General features: G+C 39.7%; 1 protein-coding gene across 11 annotated transcripts in view; it reads left to right on the top strand.

The window, feature by feature from the left end:
* LOC309663385 (uncharacterized protein) overlaps positions 1 to 25,493 on the top strand; it is a 349,815-nt gene that overhangs the window by 128,660 nt on the left and 195,662 nt on the right. For 7 of the 11 annotated variants that reach the window (XR_014265221.1, XR_014265222.1, XR_014265223.1 and 4 more), the window contains exon 3: positions 20,037 to 20,121. The exons of the other annotated variants lie outside the window; for them this stretch is intronic. The gene's annotated coding sequence lies outside the window, so the exon portion shown is untranslated. The remainder of the gene's footprint in view (positions 1 to 20,036; positions 20,122 to 25,493) is intronic. 11 annotated transcript variants of the gene reach the window in all.

Below are 25,493 nucleotides of genomic sequence, written 5' to 3'. Positions count from 1 at the left end.
GCTGGTTTGGTGGTGCTGAACTCTCTCAGCTTTTGCTTGTCTGTAAAGGTTTTAATTTCTCCATCACATCTGAATGAGATCCTTGCTGGGTAGAGTAATCTTGGTTGTAGGTTTTTCTCCTTCATCACTTTAAGTATATCCTGCCACTCCCTTCTGGCTTGCAGAGTTTCTGCTGAAAGATCAGCTGTTAACCTTATGGGGATTCCCTTGTGTGTTATTTGTTGTTTTTCCCTTGCTGCTTTTAATATGTTTTCTTTGTATTTAATTTTTGCTAGTTTGATTAATATGTGTCTTGGGGTGTTTCTCCTTGGATTTATCCTGTATGGGACTCTCTGTGCTTCCAGGACTTGATTAACTATTTCCTTTCCCATATTAGGGAAGTTTTCAACTATAATCTCTTCAAATATTTTCTCAGTCCCTTTCTTTTTCTCTTCTTCTTCTGGGACCCCTATAATTCGAATGTTGGTGCGTTTAATGTTGTCCCAGAGGTCTCTTAGGCTGTCTTCATTTCTTTTCATTCTTTTTTCTTTATTCTGTTCCATGGCTGTGAATTCCACCATACTGTCTTCCAGGTCACTTATCCATTCTTCTGCCTCAGTTATTCTGCTATTGATTCCTTCTAGTGTATTTTTCATTTCAGTTATTGTATTGTTCATCTCTGTCTGTTTGTTCTTTAATTCTTCTAGGTGTTTGTTCTTTAATTCTTCTAGGTTTGTGTTAAACATTTCTTGCATCTTCTCGATGTTTGCCTCCATTCTTTTTCCGAGGTCCTGGATCATCTTCACTATCATTATTCTGAATTCTTTTTCTGGAAGGTTGCCTATCTCCACTTCATTTAGTTGTTTTTCTGGGGTTTTATCTTGTTCCTTCATCTGGTACATAGCCCTGTGCCTTTTCATCTTGTTTATCTTTCTGTGAATGTGGGTTTTGTTCCACAGGCTTCAGAATTGTAGTTCTTCTTGCTTCTGCTGTCTGCCCTCTGGTGGATGAGGCTATCTAAGAGGCTTGTGCAAGATTCCTGATGGAAAGGACTGGTGTGTGTAGAGCTGGCTGTTGCTCTGGTGGGCAGAGCTCAGTAAAACTATCCCGCCCATCTGCTGATGGGTGGGGCTGGCTTCCCTCCCTTTTGGTTGGTTGCCCTGAGGCGACCCAACACTGGAGCCTACCCGGGCTCTTTGGTGGGGCTAATGATGGACTCTGGGAGGGCTCATGCCAAGGAGTACTTCCCAGAACTTCTGCTGCCAGTGTCCTTGTCCTCATGGTGAGACACAGCCACCCCCTGCCTCTGCAGGAGACCTCCAACACTAGCAGGTAGGTCTGGTTCAGTCTCCCCTGGGGTCACTGCTTCTTCCCCTGGGTCCTGATGTGCACACTACTTTGTGTGTGCCCTCCAAGAGTGGAGTCTCTGTTTCTCCCCGTCCTGTTGAAGTCCTGCAATCAAATCCTGCTAGCCTTCAAAGTCTGATTCTCTAGGAATTCCTCCTCCCATTGCCGGACCCCCAGGTTGGGAAGCCTGACGTGGGGCTCAGAACCTTCAGTCCAGTGGGTGGACTTCTGTGGTATAAGTGTTCTCCGGTTTGTGAGTCATCCACCCAGCATTTAAGGCATTTTATTTTATTGTGATTGTGCCCCTCCTACCATCTCATTGTGGCTTCTCCTTTGTCTTTAGATGTGGGGTATCTTTTTTGGTGAGTTCCAGTGTCTTCCTGTCGATGATTGTTCATCAGTTAGTTGTGATTCCGGTGCTCTCGCAAGAGAGAGTGAGAGCACGTCCTTCTACTCCGCCATCTTGAACCTGGTATCTAGGCTTCCTTTTGTCTAGTGGACAAATTTGGGTTCTACTCTTAGCTTTTTTTTTTTTTTTGTCAACTAATTCCCTAATGACTTTGGGCAAGTCATATCAGGCCTTTGGAGCTCATTTTTCTCACACAAAATGAAGAGTTGGACCAAGTGTATCTCTTTTAATTGTAAACTTCTCAAAAGGTAACCCCCTCAATGGGGCCATCGGTGATCATTTGAACTTGGCTTCCTCTTTTCTTCCATTGCTTGTTGGGGTCGCCGTGAGACCTGTATTAGGAATCTTTGTGAGATGATGATGAGTGACTTGTCTACAGATAGGGAGAAATTTATCTACATTCATGGATACCTCCAGAAAATGTTGAGATAATTTTAAGTCAATAACACATAAAGATAAAATGTTCAGTTGTGTCTTCATGGCCTAGGCTGGTAGCAGCACAACATTCCTCTTGGTTTGTCAGAGCTCAGATACCTTCAAGTATCCAATTCTAAAACCCCCAGCTTCCCACACTTTGTAGGAGCCATTGGGTCAGCATTTATGCCTAAGAAAAATGGAGATTTGAGAGTTAATTTGGAAGGACTTAACTGTAACATTAAAAAAAAAAAAAAATCAACGAGAACAGAATGTTGAAAGCAGGAATGTCAAGCTCTAGGTTGACTGTTTAAATTGCCCAGGCTTGGGATTTCCTGTGTCTCTGCCAAGGCGGAAGCTTACGAAAATGACTCCATTTTCTCCTTTGTATTTTGGAGGGAAGGTGATAAATGTCCAGGGTCTCAAATCCTACTTTTCCCTAAAATATGCAAGAATTAATGGATAGCTAATGAACACAGATTCTATGATATACTGAACATGAGTTGTCTTCAGTGATGGGAAGAAAATTCTTTAAGAGTTGTGGTTTTCTAGAATATAAAGGGAACATAATACAGAATGAAGAAAAAAGCTTCCGAAAAGCAAGAATGTCCCTCTACAAACAGCACTCAAGTGAAAAGGAAATGGCAGTGAGAAAGGATGGGGGCGGAAGATGATTCAGCCAGAGGGGGCTGGGTGAGTACTGTGGGCTGGCCTGCCGAGGTGTGAAGTAGGCGGGCGGCTATGACTAGCATTGAATGGAAGATAATTAAGAACAAGTTGGTACCAGTAACTGCCAGGGAAGGGAAGAGAATATGTCTAGAAAAAGCAGCTCTTTATTTCAATGCTGAATTAAAACACCTACCCATTAGAGGCTTGAAAATTTCATTTTGAAATGAAAAAATATTTGCTGTAAACAGAATGCAGATGACTGTGAAAATGTACATGCTTGCTTCTAATGTTGTGATGGGAAAGTTTTAAAATGGCATAAGTGGGGCTTCCCTGGTGGCGCAGTGGTTGAGAATCTGCCTGCCAATGCAGGGGACACGGGTTCGAGCCCTGGTCTGGGAAGATCCCACATGCTGCGGAGCAACTAGGCCCGTGAGCCACAACTACTGAGCCTGCGCATCTGGAGCCTGTGCTCTGCAGCAAGAGAGGCCGCGACAGTGAGAGGCCTGCGCACCGCAATGAAGAGTGGCCCCCGCTCGCCACAATTAGAGAAAGCCCTCGCACAGAAACGAAGACCCAACTCAGCCAAAAATAAATAAATAAATAAATTTTTTAAAAAATAAAAAAATAAAATGGCATAAGTGTGCTGGATACTTTCTTAGAAAGAAACATATATGTTAAAATATCAGTCATTTTTTCAAAGGAAGAAGCATTGCTGTTCAAAGCCATTCATCACACAAGTTATCAAGTTTCAGTTTGGGATCAGCTACACATATATATTTCTGAATCTTTTTCAAGAGAAAGGACTGCAAATTTAGCTTCCATTGTCCTTTAAATAGCTTTCTGGATTGAAGAGCATTATAATTAAACTGCACCAAGTGTCACTGCAGAGAAGCTTCTAAATTATGGGTCTGAGTGGGGGTGAGAAATGCTATTTAATTGCTTGACAATCAAAATCAGAGGATGTTCAGATATGCACAACCCAGACTTACTGTAATTATATCAGATGGATAAGGAGTGGGAGGAATAGGTGTAGCCTTGAATTCAATAATCACTTGTTTATCTCTCTTTTGAAAAAAATTTTAAAGAGAAACTATTCATAAATACTCAAAATGCATATTCACGAATAGTTTTGTAAAAGAAAAGACATATTAGCAAGTAATCAGTCCTTTCAGTGTGTCCCAGAAATAGGTTGTGAAAAAAATGGACATGGATATCCTCAAAGTACTCTCAAAATTTTAAATCTAGTACATTTAACTCTCCAACAATTACTTTATTTCAAATATAATGCCAGAAGGGATATTCATAAGGGCTCTGAAACCTACTTGTCACACTATTTTGCACTATATTTCGCCCAGCTCTTGGTTCTCCTGAAACTCTCCTTTCTCTTAAAATGGGAAGGAATGTGTAGGAGATGCTCTCAGGACACTGCTCAGACATTTCAGAACCATTTTTGCCTCTTAAAGAAGCCCAAAAGTTGCCTCTTGTAAAGAAGCTGAGAATTTAATACTATACCAGCACCCTTACACAGTGTGTGACACCCTGTTAGGTAGTACATACGAGAACAAATGTTAAACACTCGACTGGGAAACGTAGAAGCCTGAAAACTGTCAGGCTGAAAATGAAGACATAGTACATTTTTCATGATCCTTTCCCAAGTGAAAAACTAAAACCATAAATTTTCCATATAATACATATATGTGTAAACAAAATGATCCCATGTCCTTTGGATTGATCCTTTTTTTAACCTTTAACTAAAAGTGGCTCTAGTTTCCATCTCACATAAAAGGGAAAGTCCAGTATCCTCCTACAACCCCCAGATTTCTGGGGGTTTTCCTTCTCCTGGGCATTTTTCATTCCAGATTCTCATTACTGGCTTTGTGTACCAGTTGACAGTTTTTTTCCTAGATAAGGTGAGTGAAACGTTGGATTTATTCAAAGACAATTAAGCAGCTTAAGAATTGGGTTGAATGATTCTTTCTAAAAAGGGAGATTTCTAGACAGGTTTACACAACAGTATATGGTCCCATAGAGTGAAGCTTTAGATGCTATAGAAAGACACTTTCATCTCAGTAAGGGGAAGATATTTCTGTGGGTCAGAGATTTCTCAAGATACTCTCTAGGGTTTAGGAATGCAGTAAGTTCCTCATTTCTGGAGTTATTCAAGTATTCACTGGCTTCATTAACTTGAAATCAACTCTCAGAAGCAGACCCTGAGATGAAGATTCACATACAAGTAGCTTATCTGGCAGGTGATCTCAGGAAAGACTGGTAGGAGATGGGGAAGTAAAACAAAAAAGGATGTTGGAAATAAAGGATATACGGTCACACAAGAGTCCACTGTGATAAAAGGAACTCTAATTTCACTTGGGAATTCTGGTGGCCAGTGTAAAATACTCACCTTAGTTAATCCCCCAACGAGCTGAGAGAGCTGGGATATTTATACACAAATTTCCATCAGTGGTCATTGAAAGCTACTCCAGGAGGGTATCATTCTCCTGCCACTTCCGGCCTGCCTGGTGGGAGGGGGGCAAAGCCGGCGCTGGGGTTTCAAGAAATCCTACAGCAATTAAATGCTATGCTGGCAATTGAAAGCCAGACTGGCACATACTGAACTGGTAAGAGTGAAAGGATGTGGGTCAGGGTCTCAGGAGTATCTATTATACTAGCTAAAAACTTGGGAAGGCTATTATAGAAGAGACTGCAATGTGACCACCCAAGGACTAAAGCAAGCCCAGATATATGTACTTAATATTTTTTCAGTGTTTGTTTTTAAATTGAATTTGAGTGACCGTGGGTACTACCATGCTGTCTCCAATTTGCCTCAGGCCCCATCAGTCTCTCCTGGCTAGTTTCATACATTTACATTACTCATCTGCTTTTGGAGTTTGCCACCCCTGGAGGTTTGAATTTCCCTGGAGGAAATTCAAATCTAAGATGATAGGCAGGTGTGAAGGTCACTGCCAACTGTGAAAATCTGTGATGCTATGTCTAGATGATCCCTTAAACTCTTTGCAGCAATGAAAGTCTATAATTTAAGTATATGCTATCTTTTAAATTATCTCTGCAAGGTCCTTGAGGGCAGTAGCATAGGCCTGTAAATGCTCTTGATTGATTAAAATGCAATTATGCATTTCTAAATGCTAATAAACAGAGATATTCATGTATAAATTCACTGTACCACTATTACTGTTTGCACCGTAAAAGTGTAGCTTGAGCCAACACATCAGAACAGATTACAAAGAGAAACTGCTTGGTATTCAGCAGGTTTGATTTAGGTTCTACAGTCATACTCCAGTGAATCTGTTAAGATGAGCATGAACATTGATGCTCACCCACTTAGCCTTGGCTCACAAGGAAAGATGACCTTGGCAGACAACATTAAAGCTTTTAAAAACTGGCTTTGCATTATGTTAAGTGCAAGAAGCCTGACACACAAGACTATATACTGTATGATTCCATTTATATGACATTCTGGAAAAGGCAAAACTCTAAGGATAGAAATTGTCAGTAGTTTCCTGGAGGTGGAGGTGTTGACTACAAAGGGGCAGGAGGGGACTTTGTGGGGCGACGGAAGTGTCCTACGTCTTCCTTGTGGTGTAGTTATACTACTATACACATTTGCCAAACCTCATCAAACTGTACACCGAAAAAGGGTAAATTTTACTGTATTATATATTAAAACTCAATAAATCTGACATTTTAAAAGACTGGAAAAAAAACCTCCTGGGCCTCAGGAGAGCTCCTTACCTGCTGCTACAAGGGAAGGTTCCCAGCATCCTGGAAAAACAAAGGGAGGCTGGGTAGGACGTCTTCTGAAATGAGAAGAACGTGTAGTTCCTGCTCCTAAGTTACCTCTTGTTTTTTAGCATTCAAAACGCTTTTTGCTCCTCAAATATGATAAAATAGGTCAATGAATGAAATAAGACTCGTTCTGTTGTTGCTCTCGACTTCCTGCACCAGTCTCTGCCTTAGTCCTTTTAGCTCCAGTGTTTTTCTCTAGGTCCTATTTCAGAATTCACATTTTATTATTTTGACATATTTGTTCTTTTACTTGTTTAAAGGAGATTTGCAGAAGCTTTCTAATTTCCAAGTGAAATCCTAGGCTATAAGAACTGTAAGTCAGGAGGAGAGTTAACATGGTTTGACAGAGCCTTTAGGCCCCAAGATTCTACTTCAAAAACTGAAGGGCTTGTCTTTTCTGTCAAATCCACTTCTCTTTTCTTGAATTCCCTGCGCACAGCACGTTCCTAAAGGACCTTGACCTAGATTGTCCCTTGGGTAAGCCGCTCTCTGGATGTGCTTATATCTGGGGCAGCTTCCAAAGGCACTAATCCGGGGAGGAGGCCGCAGGACAGAGTGGCAGGTGCCGTTTGCATTTCCCTTCGTGACAAGGGAGAGCACTCATTCTGCTCCATTGAAGGGGGTGGGGGTGATGCAGGATGATTATAAGAACCTGGGGCGGGTACCAAGTGCTCTAGGTCTCTGTTTCCCTGTAGCATCTGGCACATTCCTCAGCCTCACGTTAACTATTTTGGTGATTGTCAGTTATTTGACTGACTGACCTCCACTCTCTGTGTCAGAACTTCCCTCCTCTACTGCTCTTGAGTGAGACTCATACTCATCCCTCATAATTCTGCTCCTCATCTTAAACCTCCGGAACCAGCCCTTCCCTCCTGGACAGCCCTAAAGTCTACACTAGGCGTCCCTTCTTTGAGCTTCCCTAAGACCTTCTGCTTATACTTATCATAGCCTAACCATTCTGTATTTTAATTGTATCCTGACTTCCCTACCTTTTCCCCACCTTGTTCCCCACCACCTCTCCCCCTACACTAGGCTATGAGCCTATAGAAGGCAAAGATTTTTTTATTTCTGGTGTTTCTTTTTTTCCTATCTGGAACATTATAGATTCCTTATAAATGTTTGCCAGTGAATAAATAAGAATATACTCATGCTGGTTTTGGAAGTCTGCTTTATCAGGTGGAAATATCAACTACAAGTAAAAGAAAAGCTAACTAACTTGTATTGGCTTGTATAAATAGACGTTTCTTTTTCTGGTGTAAAAAAATTTTTGGAGAAAAGCAACTGCTGACTGTGGTTTAGAGGTGCAAGTGGTCAGGGTCAGGGGCTCTGTGATTCACTTGGTCTTTCCTTTATGATCACAAGATAGTTCTTATAAGTGCCCAGCTTTTGAGATTAAGTGGAAAGAGGTTGTATTAGTTTTCTATTGCTGCGTAACAAATTACCACAAACATAGCAACTTAACACCAATTTATCTTGCAACTTCTATATGTCAGGAGTCTGGTCACTGGTTAACTGAGTTCTCTGCTCAAGAAATCACCAGGCTGCAATCAAGGTGTCAACTGGGACTGCATGTCATCTGAGGCTTAGGGTCCTCTTTCAAGCTCACTGGTTGTTGGTAGAATGCATTTCCTAGGGCTGAGGTCTTCAGCTTCTGGAGGCTGCTCCAAGGCAGTTCACAACATGGCTGTTTGCTTTCCTCTAAGAGGCCAACAGGAAATTGTCTCTCTTTTGAAAGATTCATCTGATTATATCAGGCCCACACAGGATAATCTCCCTTTGATTGACTCAAAGCCAACTGATTAGTAACCTAATCATGGGGGCAATATCTCTTGATTCTGCCCATACTCCAAGGGAGGGGATTATACAGGGCATGTATATCAGGAGGCCATCTGAGAAGTCTGCCTGCCACAGGAGTGATGTCAACTGTGCCTTTCTCTTTCATCTGGAAAGCAATGGCTTCCCAGAATTCCCTTTAATAGAGTTCTGCTTACATCTCATTGGTTAGAACTATATCACATGGCCACTTCTAGCTGTAAGAAAGGCTGGCAAAGAGGATACCTGGCTCTTCCAACTTCTATAGAGAAGGCAAGGAAAGGAGAGGGGCTGGGAATGGGTATTGGATTAGTCTATTAATAGACAAAATCACCCCATCAGATCTCCTAGAGACCTTAATTATACAATGTTAGATCTAGAAAACTAGAATCTTCAGAAACTGAAGGTCATTCAGTACAACTTTCTATTGATATTTTCTAGATAATGAAGCCAAGGTCCTGAGAACTCATGCGACTTCCTTGAAGTCATGTATTATTTCCTTTGAAGCACCAACCAAAATTTAGTAACCCTAGCATATTCAGCTTCTTCAGGAGTTTATTTTATCAAATCTCCAGAAAAAAAGTTATACAAATTAACTGATGACGGAATAATCTCTCTCGAAGTCGATCACTGAGCCACTTTCCTATCACATAAAACTGGTTTCTATATTCTAATCATGATTTGTGAAGCAACCAGCTTGGACAGGAGGGATGGCTGGTAAAGCATAGGCGCAGAGGGTAAGTCTGCATGAATTCAGAGAAAGAAGACATACTCCTGGCCTGGGAAGTCAGGGAAAACATCAAAGAAGACTGGCATTTGAGATGGGCCTTAAAGGACAGGTAAAGTATAGCATGGGGAGATCAGAGGAGGGTATTCCAGGTAGAGAGAAACATAGAAACAGGAAAAGATGTGTTAAACTACAAAATGTGCAAGGAGAAAAGAGATCAACTTCATTTGACCAGGCCAGCTTCAGAAAACTCTATAAAAGGCTGATTTATTAGCCTAGGAAAGAGATAATGCTAACTTGAACTTGGAGCGTGACAGTGGGAATGAAAAGGATTGACAGTGGAATGGAAGGAGAGTTGTATGCAGTGATTGGACAGGACTTTTCATTGAGTCTGTAAGTACAGTGTAGAAAGTGAGTCTTGTTGATCTCCCAGTCCCATGGCCAGTGCCTGCATATACTAAGTACTCAATAAACGCTTTGAGTTGAATTTATGAATGATTTGGGACAGAAGATAAAGGGAAGGATGGTATCAAGGACCATTTGAAGCTGGGTTGGAGGTTGGGAGGAGGTACAGAATTGAAAAGAGGGTGTGGAATTCAGTTTTAGACATGTTGAGCTCCAGGTGCCTCCTGAAACCCAGGGGTGGCACCCAGGGGTGCCTCTCTGATGTCTAGAGAGACACCCAAGAAGCAGATGTGCCTGGTTGTGTATACTGCAGTTTGCAGCTATGAGCACAGAAAAAGAAGGTAGTGGAAAACTTTGCTGGAATACCTGCATTGAAGAGGGAAGAAGATAAGCCAAAACACGAGAATAAGGAGCTGTGGAACTGACTGGAGGAAAAAGACTGTGGCTCCAAGAAGACAAGGGATAAAGGTATTTAAAGATGGTAGCCAACAGTCTCTGAACAAGGAGTTTTCAGAGAGAATGGAGAGAGAAATAGCAAGAGTTTTAGGAATGAGTAGGGAGGAAAAGAGGACAGCTAGTATAACGCACTTTCGGAAGTTTAACGATAAGAGGAAAATCAGAGATGACAGAGTCATGGGAAGGTGGTTTGGTTTATTTGCATTTTAGAATGAGAGTGACTTAGGCAGAGCTTCTGTCTGGGGGAATGTGTTAGAGGAAAAGGGGAGGGTGAGTATAAAAGAGATCATGCTAAGAGGGGAGTCATAGCATCTGGAGGGTGCTGAAGGCTGGATTGAGAGAGGAATTGTCTTTTGAAGCATGAGGAAGAAAAGAGGTGAGAAAAGGAAAGGAAGGCTTTCTCCATTGACCACCATGTTACCTCCCTGAATCTCAGTCTCCTCATCCATAAAGTCAAGTCGTTGGCCTAGGTGGACACAGAGTATGACAAACTCTATAATTTTTTGCTCTAGACATTTTATTTGGGATTCTCTCCCCTCCCTTGCTGTCTTCAACCAGTCATTGCCAATAATGGTGATAATAGCAATAACTGCAGACACTATTGCATGCCTCAAAGATCAGATCCAGTTAGGATAAATTCTGAAAAGCTACATGGTGAAGAAATCATTTGACTGTAACTTGAAGGATAGCATGGATATGTATGTATGTATTTAAAATGTCTTAGTATGTATTATCTAAAATCTTACAGGTAATGCAGTATAATGTTTATTTTATTGTTTCTTCTATTTCTTTCCTGAGTTCGATCAACTCTCATTTTATTTCTTCCTAGTTTTTTTTTTTTTTTGGTCCATTTCTGTACTTAGCTTTTGAATTTGTCATTCAAAGTGTTTTTCATTATTCTCAAAAGCTTGTTTGAGGATATATAATTCAGTTTAGAGAGTTGTGTTACAGTTAGGGAGTTTTCTTCTATTGTACGCTGCCATTATTGGGGGCAGAAATTTGTATCAGTTGAACTGGATTCTTTCCTATTTTAGTAATTAGATGGAGACTAATCTACATTTCTATGGACAGAGCTGGAGGTTTGGGGTTGTAGGATTCCTAGATCAAGAGCGCCCTCTTCTGTCAGTGTAGCAAAGTATGATTTCTTTTTTCTTTTTAAAATTTTGTTTGTTTGTATGGTTTTTTCTTGTGGAAAAGAAATAATAGGGGTAGGGATTGGGTTTACCTCCATTTTAGAGGGAGAGAGGGTCTGACAGGTTCCTAAGTTCCCCCCTCAAATTCCCCCCCACACCCTTCATGATTTCCAGAGGAACCCTCTAGACCCTTTTCCTTGGACCCTTTTCACTTGGAAGCTTTATTTTTCCAAGACTGTCTCCTTGCACCCTGCACACACAGTTAAGTGCCTTCCATGTAGTAAGTGCTCTACTTAGATGAAGACTTTCTCTTTCTGGTAGTTTAAAATCAATCCTAAGTCCACCACCATGGTTTTTCCCAAACTGACTTTGTTTACCTGAGAGGATTCATCAGCAGTATGGAAGGCAGCTTTCTGGGATTTAATGTTTGTTTTTCTATTTACAGTTAATTTGAAATTTGGACATTCTCTGTTTTCTAGTTATGCTGAAGACATGGGTTTTATGTAGTTTTATTTGATCTCTTGTTCTCTGTGTGTGTGTGTGACTGTGTGTTTTTACAGGGGAGGGCAGTATGTTGGGAGATTTAGATTTACACCACCACCATTATCTTGGCTACCTAGAATTCCTCCACAATGTTCACTGTAAGTCTCTCTAATTTGCCAACCAAATACATAGGAGTCCACTGACTCAGATTATCTCACTGAGCTTTTTAAGCTTTTATCAGTTAAGAATTAAATTGGTCTGCTGGTTAAGAGAACCAGAAGACAGTGGTCTAAACTAAATAGGGGTTTTTCTTGTGAAACAAGAGGTAGGTGGTAGTGGGCCTTGGTTGAGCAGCACAGTGATGTCAGTGTTGATATCTCTGTGACATCTTAACCTTTCCCTCATGGTTGCCATAGTTATGAGGGCTACTACACCTTCATCATTACATCTAGAAGCCAGCTGGGAAGAGGCAGAGTGCAAAGGGCAAAAGGCATTTGTCAACTATCAACTCCATTTTAAAGATCTTTCCTGAAAGCCCCATGCAAAAATTTTTCCTTATGCCTGATTGTCCAGAGCTGGGCTAATGACAATCTCTAGATGAAAGGAGAATGGGAAATGTAGGGTGCTGTTTTTTTTCCGTTTTTGTTTTGTTTTGTTTTTCCTAAGCACATTATTGCCCACAACAAAATTGGGGAAGTAAGGGAAGTGAGGGGGATATTGGGTAGGCAATTAGCAATTCTCCTATACAGGTCCCAAATTCCAGAGTCAGAGGGTTGCTGATCTCCCACCATTGACTCAGAGACGATTCCTAGACTGATGATTACTGACCATCTTTGAGAGGTCCTGGGAGATGCCTATGTCAGGAAAAGGAAGAGGATGACAGAGGGACTGACCAGCTATGAAAAAGGGCCAAAATAAAGCAACACTAAACCTCTGTCCCAGGCTGATTGACCGTTACCTCGGGAGGGGGCAAAAAAGAGCCCAGTAAGCAATTATTTTTTTAAAAAAGCACATTAAGGAATGTCCCAGTTTGTAAACAAGGACACAGTTCTTTTCTCTTTTCTCCACTCTTTCTCTTAATGGAAGTAATTCTATAATGAAATTAGTTCTTTAGGAGGTAAAGCCTAGTGGAGGGTCATCTGCTGTCAGTGAGGAAAGATCTAATGGGCTAAATTTATTCCCAAAATGACACTCCTAGAAACTCCCATATATGATGCCCTCATAGATACATATCTCCAGATAATCCATTTAAATTATCTATTTGAATAACCATATTTGCTGAAATATGTACACCTTTGTGTACATATGGGCTACTTTTGTAAGTATACCAATCCTTTGTGTATCCCAAGATTCATTTGAATCCTAAATGAGCCTTAAGATTCATTTAAATTTATACAAAACTAGATACTGAAAAAATCTCCATACCCAAAGACAAGCATCCAAGTTTATAAACACACTCATTTATTTACTCCAGCAGACAGAATCTTGGCTTATAATGACTACATTTTGATCCACAGGAAAATCTTAGGAGATGTGAACTTCTGGTTCTACCACTAGCTAACTGCTATTTGGAACAATCCAAACAGAATTGTTATCTTCTCTGAACATTGTTACCTCATCTTTAGAGGAATAGAATTGGTATGAGTGTTTCCTCAAAGTTCTAAGAGCCTATGATTTTAGAGATTCTTTTATTCAATTAGCATTTGCTCAATGTCTGCTATGTGCTAGGCACTATTTTATGCACTATGGGCACATTATAGTCTAGTAATTACAGTGGAGGATTTCAAGTCAATTAAAAGGAGAGGGTAAAAAAATACCTAGGAATATTAACCACAAAGGTGAAAGACTTGTACACTGAAAACTACAAAACATTGCTGAAAGAAATTAAAGACCTAAATAAATGAAAAGACATCCCATGTTCATGGGTGGCAAGACAACATTGTGAGGATGGCAATCATACTCAAAGCAATCTACAGATTCAACAAAATCTCTATCAAAACTCCAACGGCCCTTTTTGCAGAACTGGAAAAGCCAATCTTAAATTTCATATAGAATTGCAAGGGGCCCTGAAGAACCAAAACAATTTTAAAAAGAACAAAGTCAGAAGACCCACATTTTCTGATTTCAAAACTTACTACAAGCCCACAGTAATCAAAACAGTGTGATTCTGGCATAAAGATAGACATACAAATCAATAAATAGGATTGATAGTTCAGAAATAAACCCATACATCTACAGTCAGTATTTGACAAGGGTGCCAAGTCCATTTAATGGGAAAAGAGCAGTCTCTTCAGTAAATAGTTCTGGGATTTCCACATGCAAAAGAATGAAGTTGGACCCCTACCTCACACAATATACAAAAATTAACTCAAAATGAATCAGTGACCTAAATATAAGAGCTGAAAACATAAATATCTTGGGAGAAAACATAGTAGAAAATCTTCATGACCTTGGATTTGGCAATAGATTCTTAGATATGACACCAAAAGCATGAGCAACAAAAGAAAAAAATAGATAAATTGGATTTCATCAAAATTAAAAACTTTTGTGCCTCAAAGGACATTATCAAGAAAGTGAGAAGTCAGCCTAAAGACTGGGAGAATATATTTGCAAATCATATATATGATAAAGAATTAATATCCAGAATATATAAAGAATTCCTCTAACTCAACAACAAAAAACAAACAACCCAATTAAAAATTGGGCAAAGGACTTGAATAGACATTTCTCCAAAGATATACAGATGGCCAATAGGCATGTGAAAAGATGCTCAACATCACTAATCATTAAAGAAATGCAAGTCTAAATCACAATGAGATACCACCTCAAGCCCATTAGCATGGTTATTATCGAAGAAGAAGGGGGTGGGGGGTAAGGAGGAGGGGGAGGAGGAGAAGAAGAAGAAGAAGGGGAAGAAGGGGAGGAGGAGGAGGAAAATAACCGATGTTGGCAAGGATGTAGAGGAATTGGAACCCTCATCCATTACTGATGGTAATGTAAAATGGTGCAGCCAATGAGGAAACAGTTTGGTGGTTCTTCAAAAAGTTAAACATAAAACTACTATATGACCTAGCAAATTCAACTCATAGTTATATACCCAAAAGAATTAAAAACAGGAACTTGAACAGATACTCGTATGCAAATGCTAATTTCAGAATTATTCACAGTAGCTAAAAGGTAGAAACAACCCAAGTGTCCATTACAAATAAACAGAGAAATAAAATGTAGTATATACATGTAATGGAATATTATTCAGCCACATAAAGGAATAAAGTTCTGATATGTGCTCCAACAAGGATGAACCTTGAAAACCTTACGCTAAGTGAAATAAGCCAGACATAAGAAGGACAATTATTATATGATTCCACTTACATGAAATATCTAGAATAGGCAAATTCATAGAGATAGAAAGTAGATTAGAGGGTACCAGGGGTTGAGAGAAGGGGAACAGGGAGTTACTGCTTAATGAATACAGAGTTTCATTTTGGGTGATGAAAAATTTTGGGAACAGATAGTGGTGATTGTTTCTCCAACACTGTGAATGTAATTAATGCCACTGAATTATACACTTAAAATTGGTTAAAATGATAAATTTTATGTTGCATGTATTTTACCACAATAAAAATAAAAATTTTAAAAACCCAGGAGGATAGCACTGCTAGAGAGGGAAATTTGGAGGCAGATGGTCATACTTTATAGGAAGCTATTGGCTGCACCTTAAGACACACATACAGATGAATACAGATGTGGACTTATACATACATAAACACAACCCAGGTACCTAAACAGAGATACCCAGATAAACACAAGAGTTTATACCTCTTGGTATGCACATACCTACAAACATACAATTTGCACTTTGTATATACAGATGGTTGATTTAAACCATCATCAGGATTTAACCTTCTGCCCAGTAGAGGTGCACACACCTACACATTATGTCATGAAACAATATAGCCACACAGGTTAACCAAAGAACCTGTTCAACTAAAGAAAATCATGTTCTAGAGGTGAAAGGAAACAAATGCCTACACATACAGAAAGGTATTCCACAGAATACCCTGATGCATGTTGTAACAGTAAAAGGGTTCTAGGGCATGTAAATGGCTTCACTGACTGGTAGGTGGGAGAAACAGGGTAGTAAGCAAAAAGCTAAGTGTTGTATGGAAGGGAGGATGACTGATATGGGTGAGTAGGAAAATGAGTGGGTATCATAAGAAAGCATTATGCAGCTTCTTTGTCAGAGAGATTCGAGACAATAAGCTTGAGTTGCCAAATTTTACTCTTATTTCTTACTATCCGATCTCTGGTTATCAGAGAACAAGCTGTACACTTACTTACCTTTATAATTGCACTAGTCCCTTCAACTGGTCCCAAAAATATTCCAGGATAGCTCTCAGGTGAAATCAATGAGCTGCTTAGTATTCTTTCTGCCCAGAACAGTGGACACTCCTCACACATTGTCTGAGCTCGGCAGTGGAAAATCACCATGCCCATTGGCAGCCAGTCAGGGACCCAGAGTGAGGAGGGACTATCCAGACTGACCAAGGTCTTTTTAATGATGGTCCAGCTGAGGAAGTGAGATGCTGGGAATGGTGAGTCAGGAGCGAATGATCAGCATTTACAGCTGGTGCTCAAAGGGAGTAGCCAATAAGGGGAGACAGACAAGATCCTCCAGAGGAGCAGTAACATTGAGGTATAAGCGCAAGGCCTCCCCCAGAACACACCTTTTATGTTGATCCTGTTGTCATTTGTGGTAGCAAAAGCTGTACCTTAGAAAGAGAGTTACTTATGGCAATACTACTAGCTAGAGTCTTTCAGGAAATCATGAAGGTGGCAAAGGGTCCTGCCACTAGTCTGTTTCCCCGGCCTTTTCACCTCAGCACTGACACTTTATTTCCTTACCCCTCAGGGAATAAGTCCCTTCTACCTCCTATTAAAATCCTGAATGATTATGATAATTAACATCTTATCCTTCTCTGTTAGGAAAGAGATTTCTTAACTTACTGCTAAGCAGTAAAATCAGAATGAGTTACATACAATTATCAGTATTTCCTTTTTCAACCTGCTTCCGAAAACCAAAAAACAGCCTAGGCTAGTATAGGCTAGTTATAATTATAATTCAGCAAACAAAGTGACATCTTGGTGTGTTCTGTTTTTTTTTTTTCTGAGTTTCATAATTTTTGGAAGAGAGTATACTGATTGAATAAAAGTTGGTCTTTAATAGAAAAGCAAGACTGGCTTTGATTTTTGAGTGTAGGTGTTATCTTTTTTAAAAGTATACTACTTTGAATTAATTTTTAAATGAATATAGCTGCTATAATTTTAACAGATATTAATAAAATTTGGGATGTGTGTTTGTATGTGTAAGTGGCAGAGATGTATGATTTTGCTGAGTGAAGTCTACAGGTCATAAAATCACTATTCTTAATACTGAAAGCAATTAAAAATGTTTTCATCATTGGGCTGTTATAAATCCATATTACATTATTTGAACTGTAAAGGATGTTGATTCTTGGACAAAATTATCATGTTCTGGCTCTTCACTTACTTTGAATTCAATTGTGGTGGAATTTCTTTGAAAATAATTTAACTTTTGTAAGCATGCATGCATGGATAACTCCAAAAATGAATATGAACTTGAAAAGCTGAACCTCTTCTGACAGCAGCTTGACTTATTCTGGATAAATTAAGTAAAAGAAATATCAGAAGCATGTACTCTCTTTTAGGTGTAACAAACTCGAGACAAATATTCTTGACTTGTGCCATGTGAGAAACGATTCTTCGTATCTTTGCATATAACTCACATGCCTACACAAAATATCACAAGCCAGCTGCCTCTGCAGGTTTCCTACTCAGAGGAAAGAAAGCAGACCATTGTCAGAGTGAGGGAGGTGAGGAATGAAGAGCAGCAGCTATGTATGGACTCCACAGTTAGCTTAAGCCAGGCGCTGAGACGAGGGCCTACCGGGAACTTGGCTCCCCCACCTCCCCCTCCCCCACCATGATGGCTGGGGCTCCATCAGGTGCTCAGGCAAGGGGGCTGTCTGGAAGACAGAGCCAGTGTGGGTAGCCAGGTGGTATTTTGTTTTGTTTTATCTTTGAGATGCCTATGGATTAAAACTCTGTGTTTTTGCTTTAAACATTAGGGGTTCTCGGTTTTTGCTTTAAAATTAAAAAATTAATTTCTTTTTTTAGAAAAATATCACTTGTTTACATAGAAAAATTTTTAAACACAGATAAATGAAAAATAGTATATGTAAAATATCAGTTTACAAACCTTCCATGTCTAGAATATTCCCATTTTGATTTTGATTTGATATATATTATGTATATAGTCTTTCTTAAAATAAAAATGGGAATATTCTAGACATAGAGATTTGTAAACTGATGTTTTTACTTAATGTATAAGGAACATTGTTCAGCATTACTGAATAGACATCTATGGCATCGTTCACGACCACATGATATTTTATTAGAAGTAACATTATTATTATTATTATTATATTTATTTATTTATTTTTTCGCTGCGTTAGGTCTTCGTTGCTGTGCACGGGCTTTCTCTAGTTGTGGGGGGCTACTCTTCGCCACGGTGCGCGGGCTTCTCATTGCCATGGCTTCTCTTGTTGCGGAGCACGGGCTCTAGGCACACAGGCTCAGTGGTTGTGGCTCGCGGGCTCTAGAGCACAGGCTCAGTAGTTGTGGTGCACGGGCTTAGTATCTCCGCGGCATGTGGGATCTTCCCGGACCAAAGATCGAACCCGTGTCCCCTGCATTGGCAGGTGGATTCTTAACCACTGCATCACCAGGGAAGCCCTAGAAGTAACATTATTAATTTACCTTCAATTGCTGGACGTGTATCTCATGAAAGTGTTTCCCCATTATTAGCAATACAATGATAAATATACTTGTACATGCATCTGTTTATATTACCTGTTTATTTCCTCAGGATAAAATTCTAGAAGTAGAATTGCTGGCTATACTCTAAGATTTTTGATTCATATGGACAAATTTCCCTTCAGTAAAGTTCTTTCAATTTACATTCCAACCAGATGAGTGGCATCATTTTCATTTCTGTATACTCTCAAGAAACTGGGGTATTCTTAAAATCTCATTTTAAAAGAAAATAAAAGGAAGAACTTGCACAGAAGCAATATATAAGTATAAATGAAGGAAATAAGAACAAGGCAATAGAAATAATGCTCTTTTCCCCAGACATATCCAACTCTGGTCAGATTCCTCTTTTATTTACTTAGGTCATGTTAGGGACATTGTGGTAGAGACAGTCACCAAACCTGTTTTCTTTTCCTCCTGTGCACACAGCTGGGCTACATTTCCCAGGAACCCTTTGGGGGAAGTGTGATTATGAGTTCCAGCCAACAGGATGTGGATGGAAATGATATATGCTGTTTCCAAGCCTGGCCCCTGATCCTCCCAGCTGTTCTCTTCCTTTGTCTGTCTGAGGCAGGGGAACCTGCAGAGGACTCTAAAACCCTAGAAGACGTCAGTCTCAGGAAGGAGGAGCCCAGTTCCCTGAATCGCCTTATGGAAGGCCACTCATCAAATATATACACAGAACTGTCACATAAGCAATTAATAAATTCTATTGTCTTAACCAGTGAGATTATAGAAAAACTATAGAATTCAGATATACAAAAGAAAAAAAGTACCCAGAATTCCTAAGACCAGAGATAACTAATTGTTACAGAAATTAGTCTACCCTGACAAATCCAAGCCTGTTGCTGCTTTTAGTCAACCCAAATTGGAATTAGTGGTTAAAAATGAGGGTTTGGTAATGTGTTCTCTTTCACAATCATCTTCCTCCTTCTCGAATACCTGTTATGGACAATAAAAATCTATTATGTAGCACCGTGATGAAGAGTGGCCCCCACTTGCCACAACTGGAGAAAGCCCTTGCACAGAGGCGAAGACCCAACACAGCCAAAAATAAAATAAATAAATAAATAAATTAAAAAAAAAAAAAAAAGATTGCTTACCCACACTTCATTTAAAAAAAAAAAAAATCTATTATGTATACAGTAATTATCTTATGTATAAAAAACTGTTTATGTGTAAGGTATAATATATTCTTCTTTACATTCTTCTCATACTCAAATATTCATATCAAAGGAGTAAAAAATGGACATAAGTAAATAATATCACTTATCTGATTTTGGATGATGTCAGCCTGTGTCAAAAATGCATACTTAGGTTTAAGGGAGAGACAGCTTTAACTAATCATTCCATCTGTTCCCTAAATTCCTCAGCTTCTTTGAAGTTAGAAAGACCATGTGATTAGCTGTGGCCAATGAAATGTGAGCAGAAGCCGCAGGTGGTCCTTCTGGGCAGCGGTAGTGAAAAACCCATCTGAGATTCTCCTCTCTCTCTATCCCTGCTGCAGTGACAAAGGAGCTGTTGTAGCCACAGGATGGCAGAAACTCCATCATCATGGTCCTTGAATAAGATGGCCTCCCCATCTGTAATGGGTATGTAGCAAGAGCAAGAATTAAACCTTTCTTGTGTTAAGCCACTGGGATTTCAGATTAATTGGGTAACTGCAACATTAGCCTATCTTGTCCTGACGTACACAAGGCTCACACATTCTATGTATCTTGTTCATCCTCCACATCAAAAATTCGAAACGTCGTGGAGGCTCAAAGCCACCACTAATCATTCTCAGACTGGTTACATGGGATTTGACTTCCTAGCTATAAAGGTAAAGAATCAGGACTTTAGAGCAGAGACAGGTGAGAGCTCCCTTCTTGTGAGTGCAGGAGTGATATTAATGCGAATAAGAGGCAGATATAGTTTTGGATATTTCCAGGCCTAAAGTAACTTATGAAATAAATGTATATTATTCTTACAGTATGTGAGAACCAATAATGGTATATGGACATATTGCTCTGCTAGGCAAGTACATTGTATCACTTACTCCCCACTAGTTAATTATGAAAAGCGATGTATGGCAAGGAGTGGAGAAGTTAGTTTACAAAAAGGGAATATGAGATGAAGCACAGACCCTTTATACTCCTTCGGTATCTAATGGCTTTAAATGAATTCTCCTTAACTCATTGAATGATGCTTTTCTCTTGTATCTGAATTTTTTATAATGAACGTGTATTTTTTTAAATATATTTTAAAATTTGCTTATTTTTATTTATTATTTATTTTTTACTGTGTTGGGTCTTTGTTGCTGCACGTGGGCTTTCTCTAGTTGCGGCAAGCGGGGGCTACTCTTTACTGCGGCACGTGTGCTTCTCATTGTGGTGGCTTCTCTTGTCGTGGAGCATGGGCTCTAGGCGCATGGGCTTCAGTAGTTGTGGCACGCGGGCTCAGTAGTTGTGGCTTGCGGGTTCTAGAGCACAGGCTCAGTAGTTGTGGCTCATGGGGGACTTAGTTGCTCCGCAGCATGTGGGATCTTCCGGACCAGGGATTGAACCCGTGTCCCCTGCATTGGCCGGTGGATTCTTAACCACTGCTCCACCAGGGAAGTCCCTATTATTTCTATAATTAGAAAAAGGTATTTTTATTTTGGAAAAAAAAATCACTGTTGGTGAATGAAGAATTAATAATTGTTTCCAGGGCTTCCCTGGCGGTACAGTGGTTAAGAATCCGCCTGCCAATGCAGGGGACACAAGTTCGATCCCTGGCCCAGGAAGATTCCACATGCCGGAGCAACTAAGCCCGTGCGCCACAACTAGTGAGCCTGTGTTCTAGAGCCCATGTGCCACAACTACTGAAGCCCGCGCACCTAGAGCCTGCGCTCTGCAACAAGAGAAGCCGTGACAATGAGAAGCCCATGCACCACAACGAAGAGTAGCCCCGCTCGCCGCAACTAGAGAAAGCCCGCGTGCTGCAACGAAGACTCAATACAGACAAAAATAAAAACAAATAAATAAATAAATTTATTTAAAAAAAAGAATTGTTTCCTCCATTGACCTGGCAAAAACAGTGCTTATCAGCTTCCTTAACTATAATTCAAGGGCTAAGTTCCTTGACGGCAAATGCAGGTTGTAATTCTAGAAGCAAGCACAGCAGGGAGGCACATCATAGAGGCTCAAATATGGGAGTTGCATACTGAATGACTACCTATCCTGTGCCTATTGATCCATCATCTCTGTCATTCTGGAATTATTTCATTTAGTTTCAAATGATATTCTTAGTAGCTTTTGTGGGCTCTGGACTTGCCCATGAATTCACACTTGCCAGGGTCTAGAGATGCAATCATGGAATTGCCCAAAACAGTGAAAATCTGTGAATTTCTTGTTAAGTAAAATCTCTGTGCATAGACTTCACGTCACCATCATCATTATTCTCCCAGGTAAAACAAGGCAAGCAATTACATTGCCAATTCCCTATCTTTTTACATCTTTGTATTGCCTATTTACTGCATGTAGATAAGTATATCAGAAATTATCTTGTTATAGCTGTAAATAAAATTCTTCTTATCCTATTACGCATTTAGCTCCTTTTTCTGTGGCAAGTTATTTGCTGTCATTTCTTGGTCTATGAACAGCTGAAGGTCACTTTTTAGATAAGAAATGCTGCCAAAGTATCTCAATTTTCCCATTTTTAAAAAGTTTTGACTATCAGGAATGTAAGATAGGGTTTCATTTGTGATAATTACCAAATTTCAAGTAAGTGGTAAATGAAAATTGCCTGGTATTGTGTAAGGAGGGGGTAATTTAGAGTCTTTGTGGGAAGCAATTGGTATTTTAAATAAGCCTGTCTGTAGACATCATGTGTCTAAAACTATTTTAAAGGGCTCTATGAAGCTCTATGCCTTTAAATTTATCTTACTATTATAGTCATTTTACTAGCTAAGGAACTGCAGCCATCTATCTCTGGCTGTCTCTTTCTGACACCCACAGATGTATATACACCCACACACTCACCCACGCAAACCTACACTCTGACTCACATTCAAAACGATTGTCAAAAAATCCCCGCTCCTTGTCTAACTAAAGTGTTCCTTTCAAACACATGCTATTTGTTTGATCTATTTCCATGTATCTGTGAGTCAGCTGAGTCTTGTCCGATCTACCCAGTAGACTAGAGCCTACATGTATGTTTTTTCATATGGATTTGGCAAACCTGATTCATATTCTAGCATATGGAAATCATAAAAGCCTGGTGAGCTATTTTTTTTACTGACAACACTTCTGACACCAAATGCGTGGGTTTTTTCCTCACACCAACCAATTTTCCAACTCTCCAGACACCAACTAGGTGTCCCACAATTCAGTTCTGACACTAGCTACCAGTTAGTGCAGACCCCATAGGTTAAGGACTCATTCCTATAAGACTGCCCCCACTTCAGACAACCATCTCAAGTCCCAGGCCACCTGTACTTCTGATCGACAGGCTATAAATTGGGTGTTCCCATGACCCGCCTCTTCAGGTTCCATAATTTGATAGAACAGCTCACAGAACTCCAAAATAGTTTACTTGCTATTACCAGTGTATTACCAATGATGCAACTCAGGAGCAGCCAACTGGAATGAGTGCACTGGACAAAGTATAAGATGGAGGGGGGGAAGGGGTGGCACAGAGCCCTCTGGGCATACCACCCTCCCAACACCTTGATGTGTTCACCAATTAGGAAGCTCTCTGAAGTTTATCATTTAGGGGTTTTTAATGGAGGTTCCATACATGGGCATGATTGATTAAATCATTGAACATTTGTGATTAAATCAATCTCCAGCCCCTCTCTTTCTCCTTTGGAGGTCAGTGGGGTGGGCTTAAAAGTTCTGTCTCTCTAATCATAAGGTTGGTTCCACAGCTAGCCCTCATCCTGAAGCTAGCTAGGGGCCTACCAAGAGTCACCTCGTTAGCATATACAACTCAGGTATGATTGAAAGGGGCCACTATTGGTTTCTTGGATGCAAGACAAAATTCTAAAGTGCTGCTGCTTAGTTCAATGAGTTCAATCATCAATGCTTGGCTGACTCAATGTCCTTTTTAAAATATGCCAAAAAACCTAGGAACCCTAGTAGGGGTCATAGGAATAGGGTAGGCAGTTTGGTTTAGCAGGAGGGCTGGCCTCTTGGCCTGATTACCTCCTGATCCCCCGGTTCCCTTTCAAATCAGGACCAAATAGAAAAACACCAACCTTCCACCATTACCATCACCTTGTCTTCAGAGACAACTCCTAACAGGAGCTGACTTCCCATGGGCCCCAAATCATCTGAGTCATGGGCTCTAGGGCCTGATAAGTCTAACAGGAACCTGATGTGTATCAAAAATATCTATCAGAATGAAAGCAACTTTTTTTTATTAGATTGAGGGATAAAGAAGGGTATTTAAAACGATAGTCAACATCACGGTACAGAATTTAAATATATGCTTATACCATTTGAGGTAAACGCTTGCTCAGCAAGAAACAAATTTCCATTTTTAACCACTCTTTTCTTGTGACCTCTGTGTAGATTGCAATTGAGAGACCTATCTGTAGGAAACTTAACATTTTCAGAAGTAGCACACGAATTTTCAATGCATTCAAAATACAGATTAGTCTGAGGTTATCAAAATAGAGTCATATTTCAAAATAAGAAGTACTGTGAGTCAGGACAGCCCTACCAATTATAGCAACCCTGTTTCTGAAAGGCTTAAGGCCTGGGCCAGCCTCCATGGTAGCAAAGCAATGTTTTATCAAAATGGTATAATTAGGAATGTGTGGCAGTATTTTAACCCCTCCTCCCAAGAGTTCCACAACACTTTTTTTAACATGTTTATAAATATTTGCTTTTGTGCCATTTTAGGGGGAGCTTTCCATACAAACATTTGGCTTCCAGTGTGTCATCCCCAGTCTGGTTCACACCCAAAAGCTGCCTGCTTGGCTATCAATGAATATTGGGCTCAATAACTTGCCTTATTTTTATAACTGGCTTGAATGAAGATGGAAAAGGTGGTAGAAGGAGAAAGACATATTCAGATAAATATAAGAACACTCTTGTTTCCTTACAAGAGTTTGACAACTATGCACCATAACCTAACTACCATTTAAGCTTAGCTCGATGCCAGATTGTGATGAATTTGTGTTTGGCCTTTAAAAAAACATCTGGATAATTTTACCTAATAGTGTTACATTTTTCTAGTCATCATGTGTATTTTCTAGCTAAGCACATCCCAGAATTCAAATTACTAACGAGAAATTTTACTTTTACTGTTGTAATTACAGTTATTGGATCCTAAAGCCATCAACTTAAAAAGCAACTGGAAGAATAAATCACCTTTCCGCCCATATTAAAATTGAAGAAAATAAGGGTCCTTAGCTGAGATTTTAATTCTTTTCTGAACTGGAATTGCAAAACTTTTCTTTTTGTAAATAAGGAAGCAACAGTTATTAAGCATATGAACTAGCAATGATTTCTATTTCCATTCCCAAAGGGCAAAATTTGGGAGTTGAAGTGGGACAGTATATATCCTGGAGGGAGGATATCGACATGGAAAGAAAAGAAACTAAAATTGCTTTGCATAATAATGTGAATTATAGAATTTCTTTTAAAGAGAAATAGGTACCTTGCAAATTAAGTAGAATATACTATTTATTCTTCTTTATTGGATTAGGAAGGATTGCAAACTCAGGCTCCCTATATCTTGAATTGCACACTATGTTCCCCGTCATATTTTGTTTGCATATTACATATTAAATGCTTAGGAATGATCTTTGTGCTCTCTTACCTTCCAAAAACATTCTTCCCATTTTTCTTGAAATGTATACTTCTCTCTGTCTACATTTCATTCTTCCCAGTGTTTATATGGACTTGGATATAAAACTATATCACTTTCTTCTTTACTTTAAGAAAAATGATCCTATTCATACACTGATGAATGGCAACTCTCACTTAGCCTTAGT

Source organism: Balaenoptera physalus, assembly GCF_965194825.1.
Source record: "Balaenoptera physalus genome assembly, chromosome: 6".
In the NCBI taxonomy this organism is placed as follows: domain Eukaryota; kingdom Metazoa; phylum Chordata; class Mammalia; order Artiodactyla; family Balaenopteridae; genus Balaenoptera; species Balaenoptera physalus.
The sequence above is the reverse complement of the archived record's forward strand: the minus strand, read 5'-3'. Positions and strand labels throughout refer to the sequence as shown.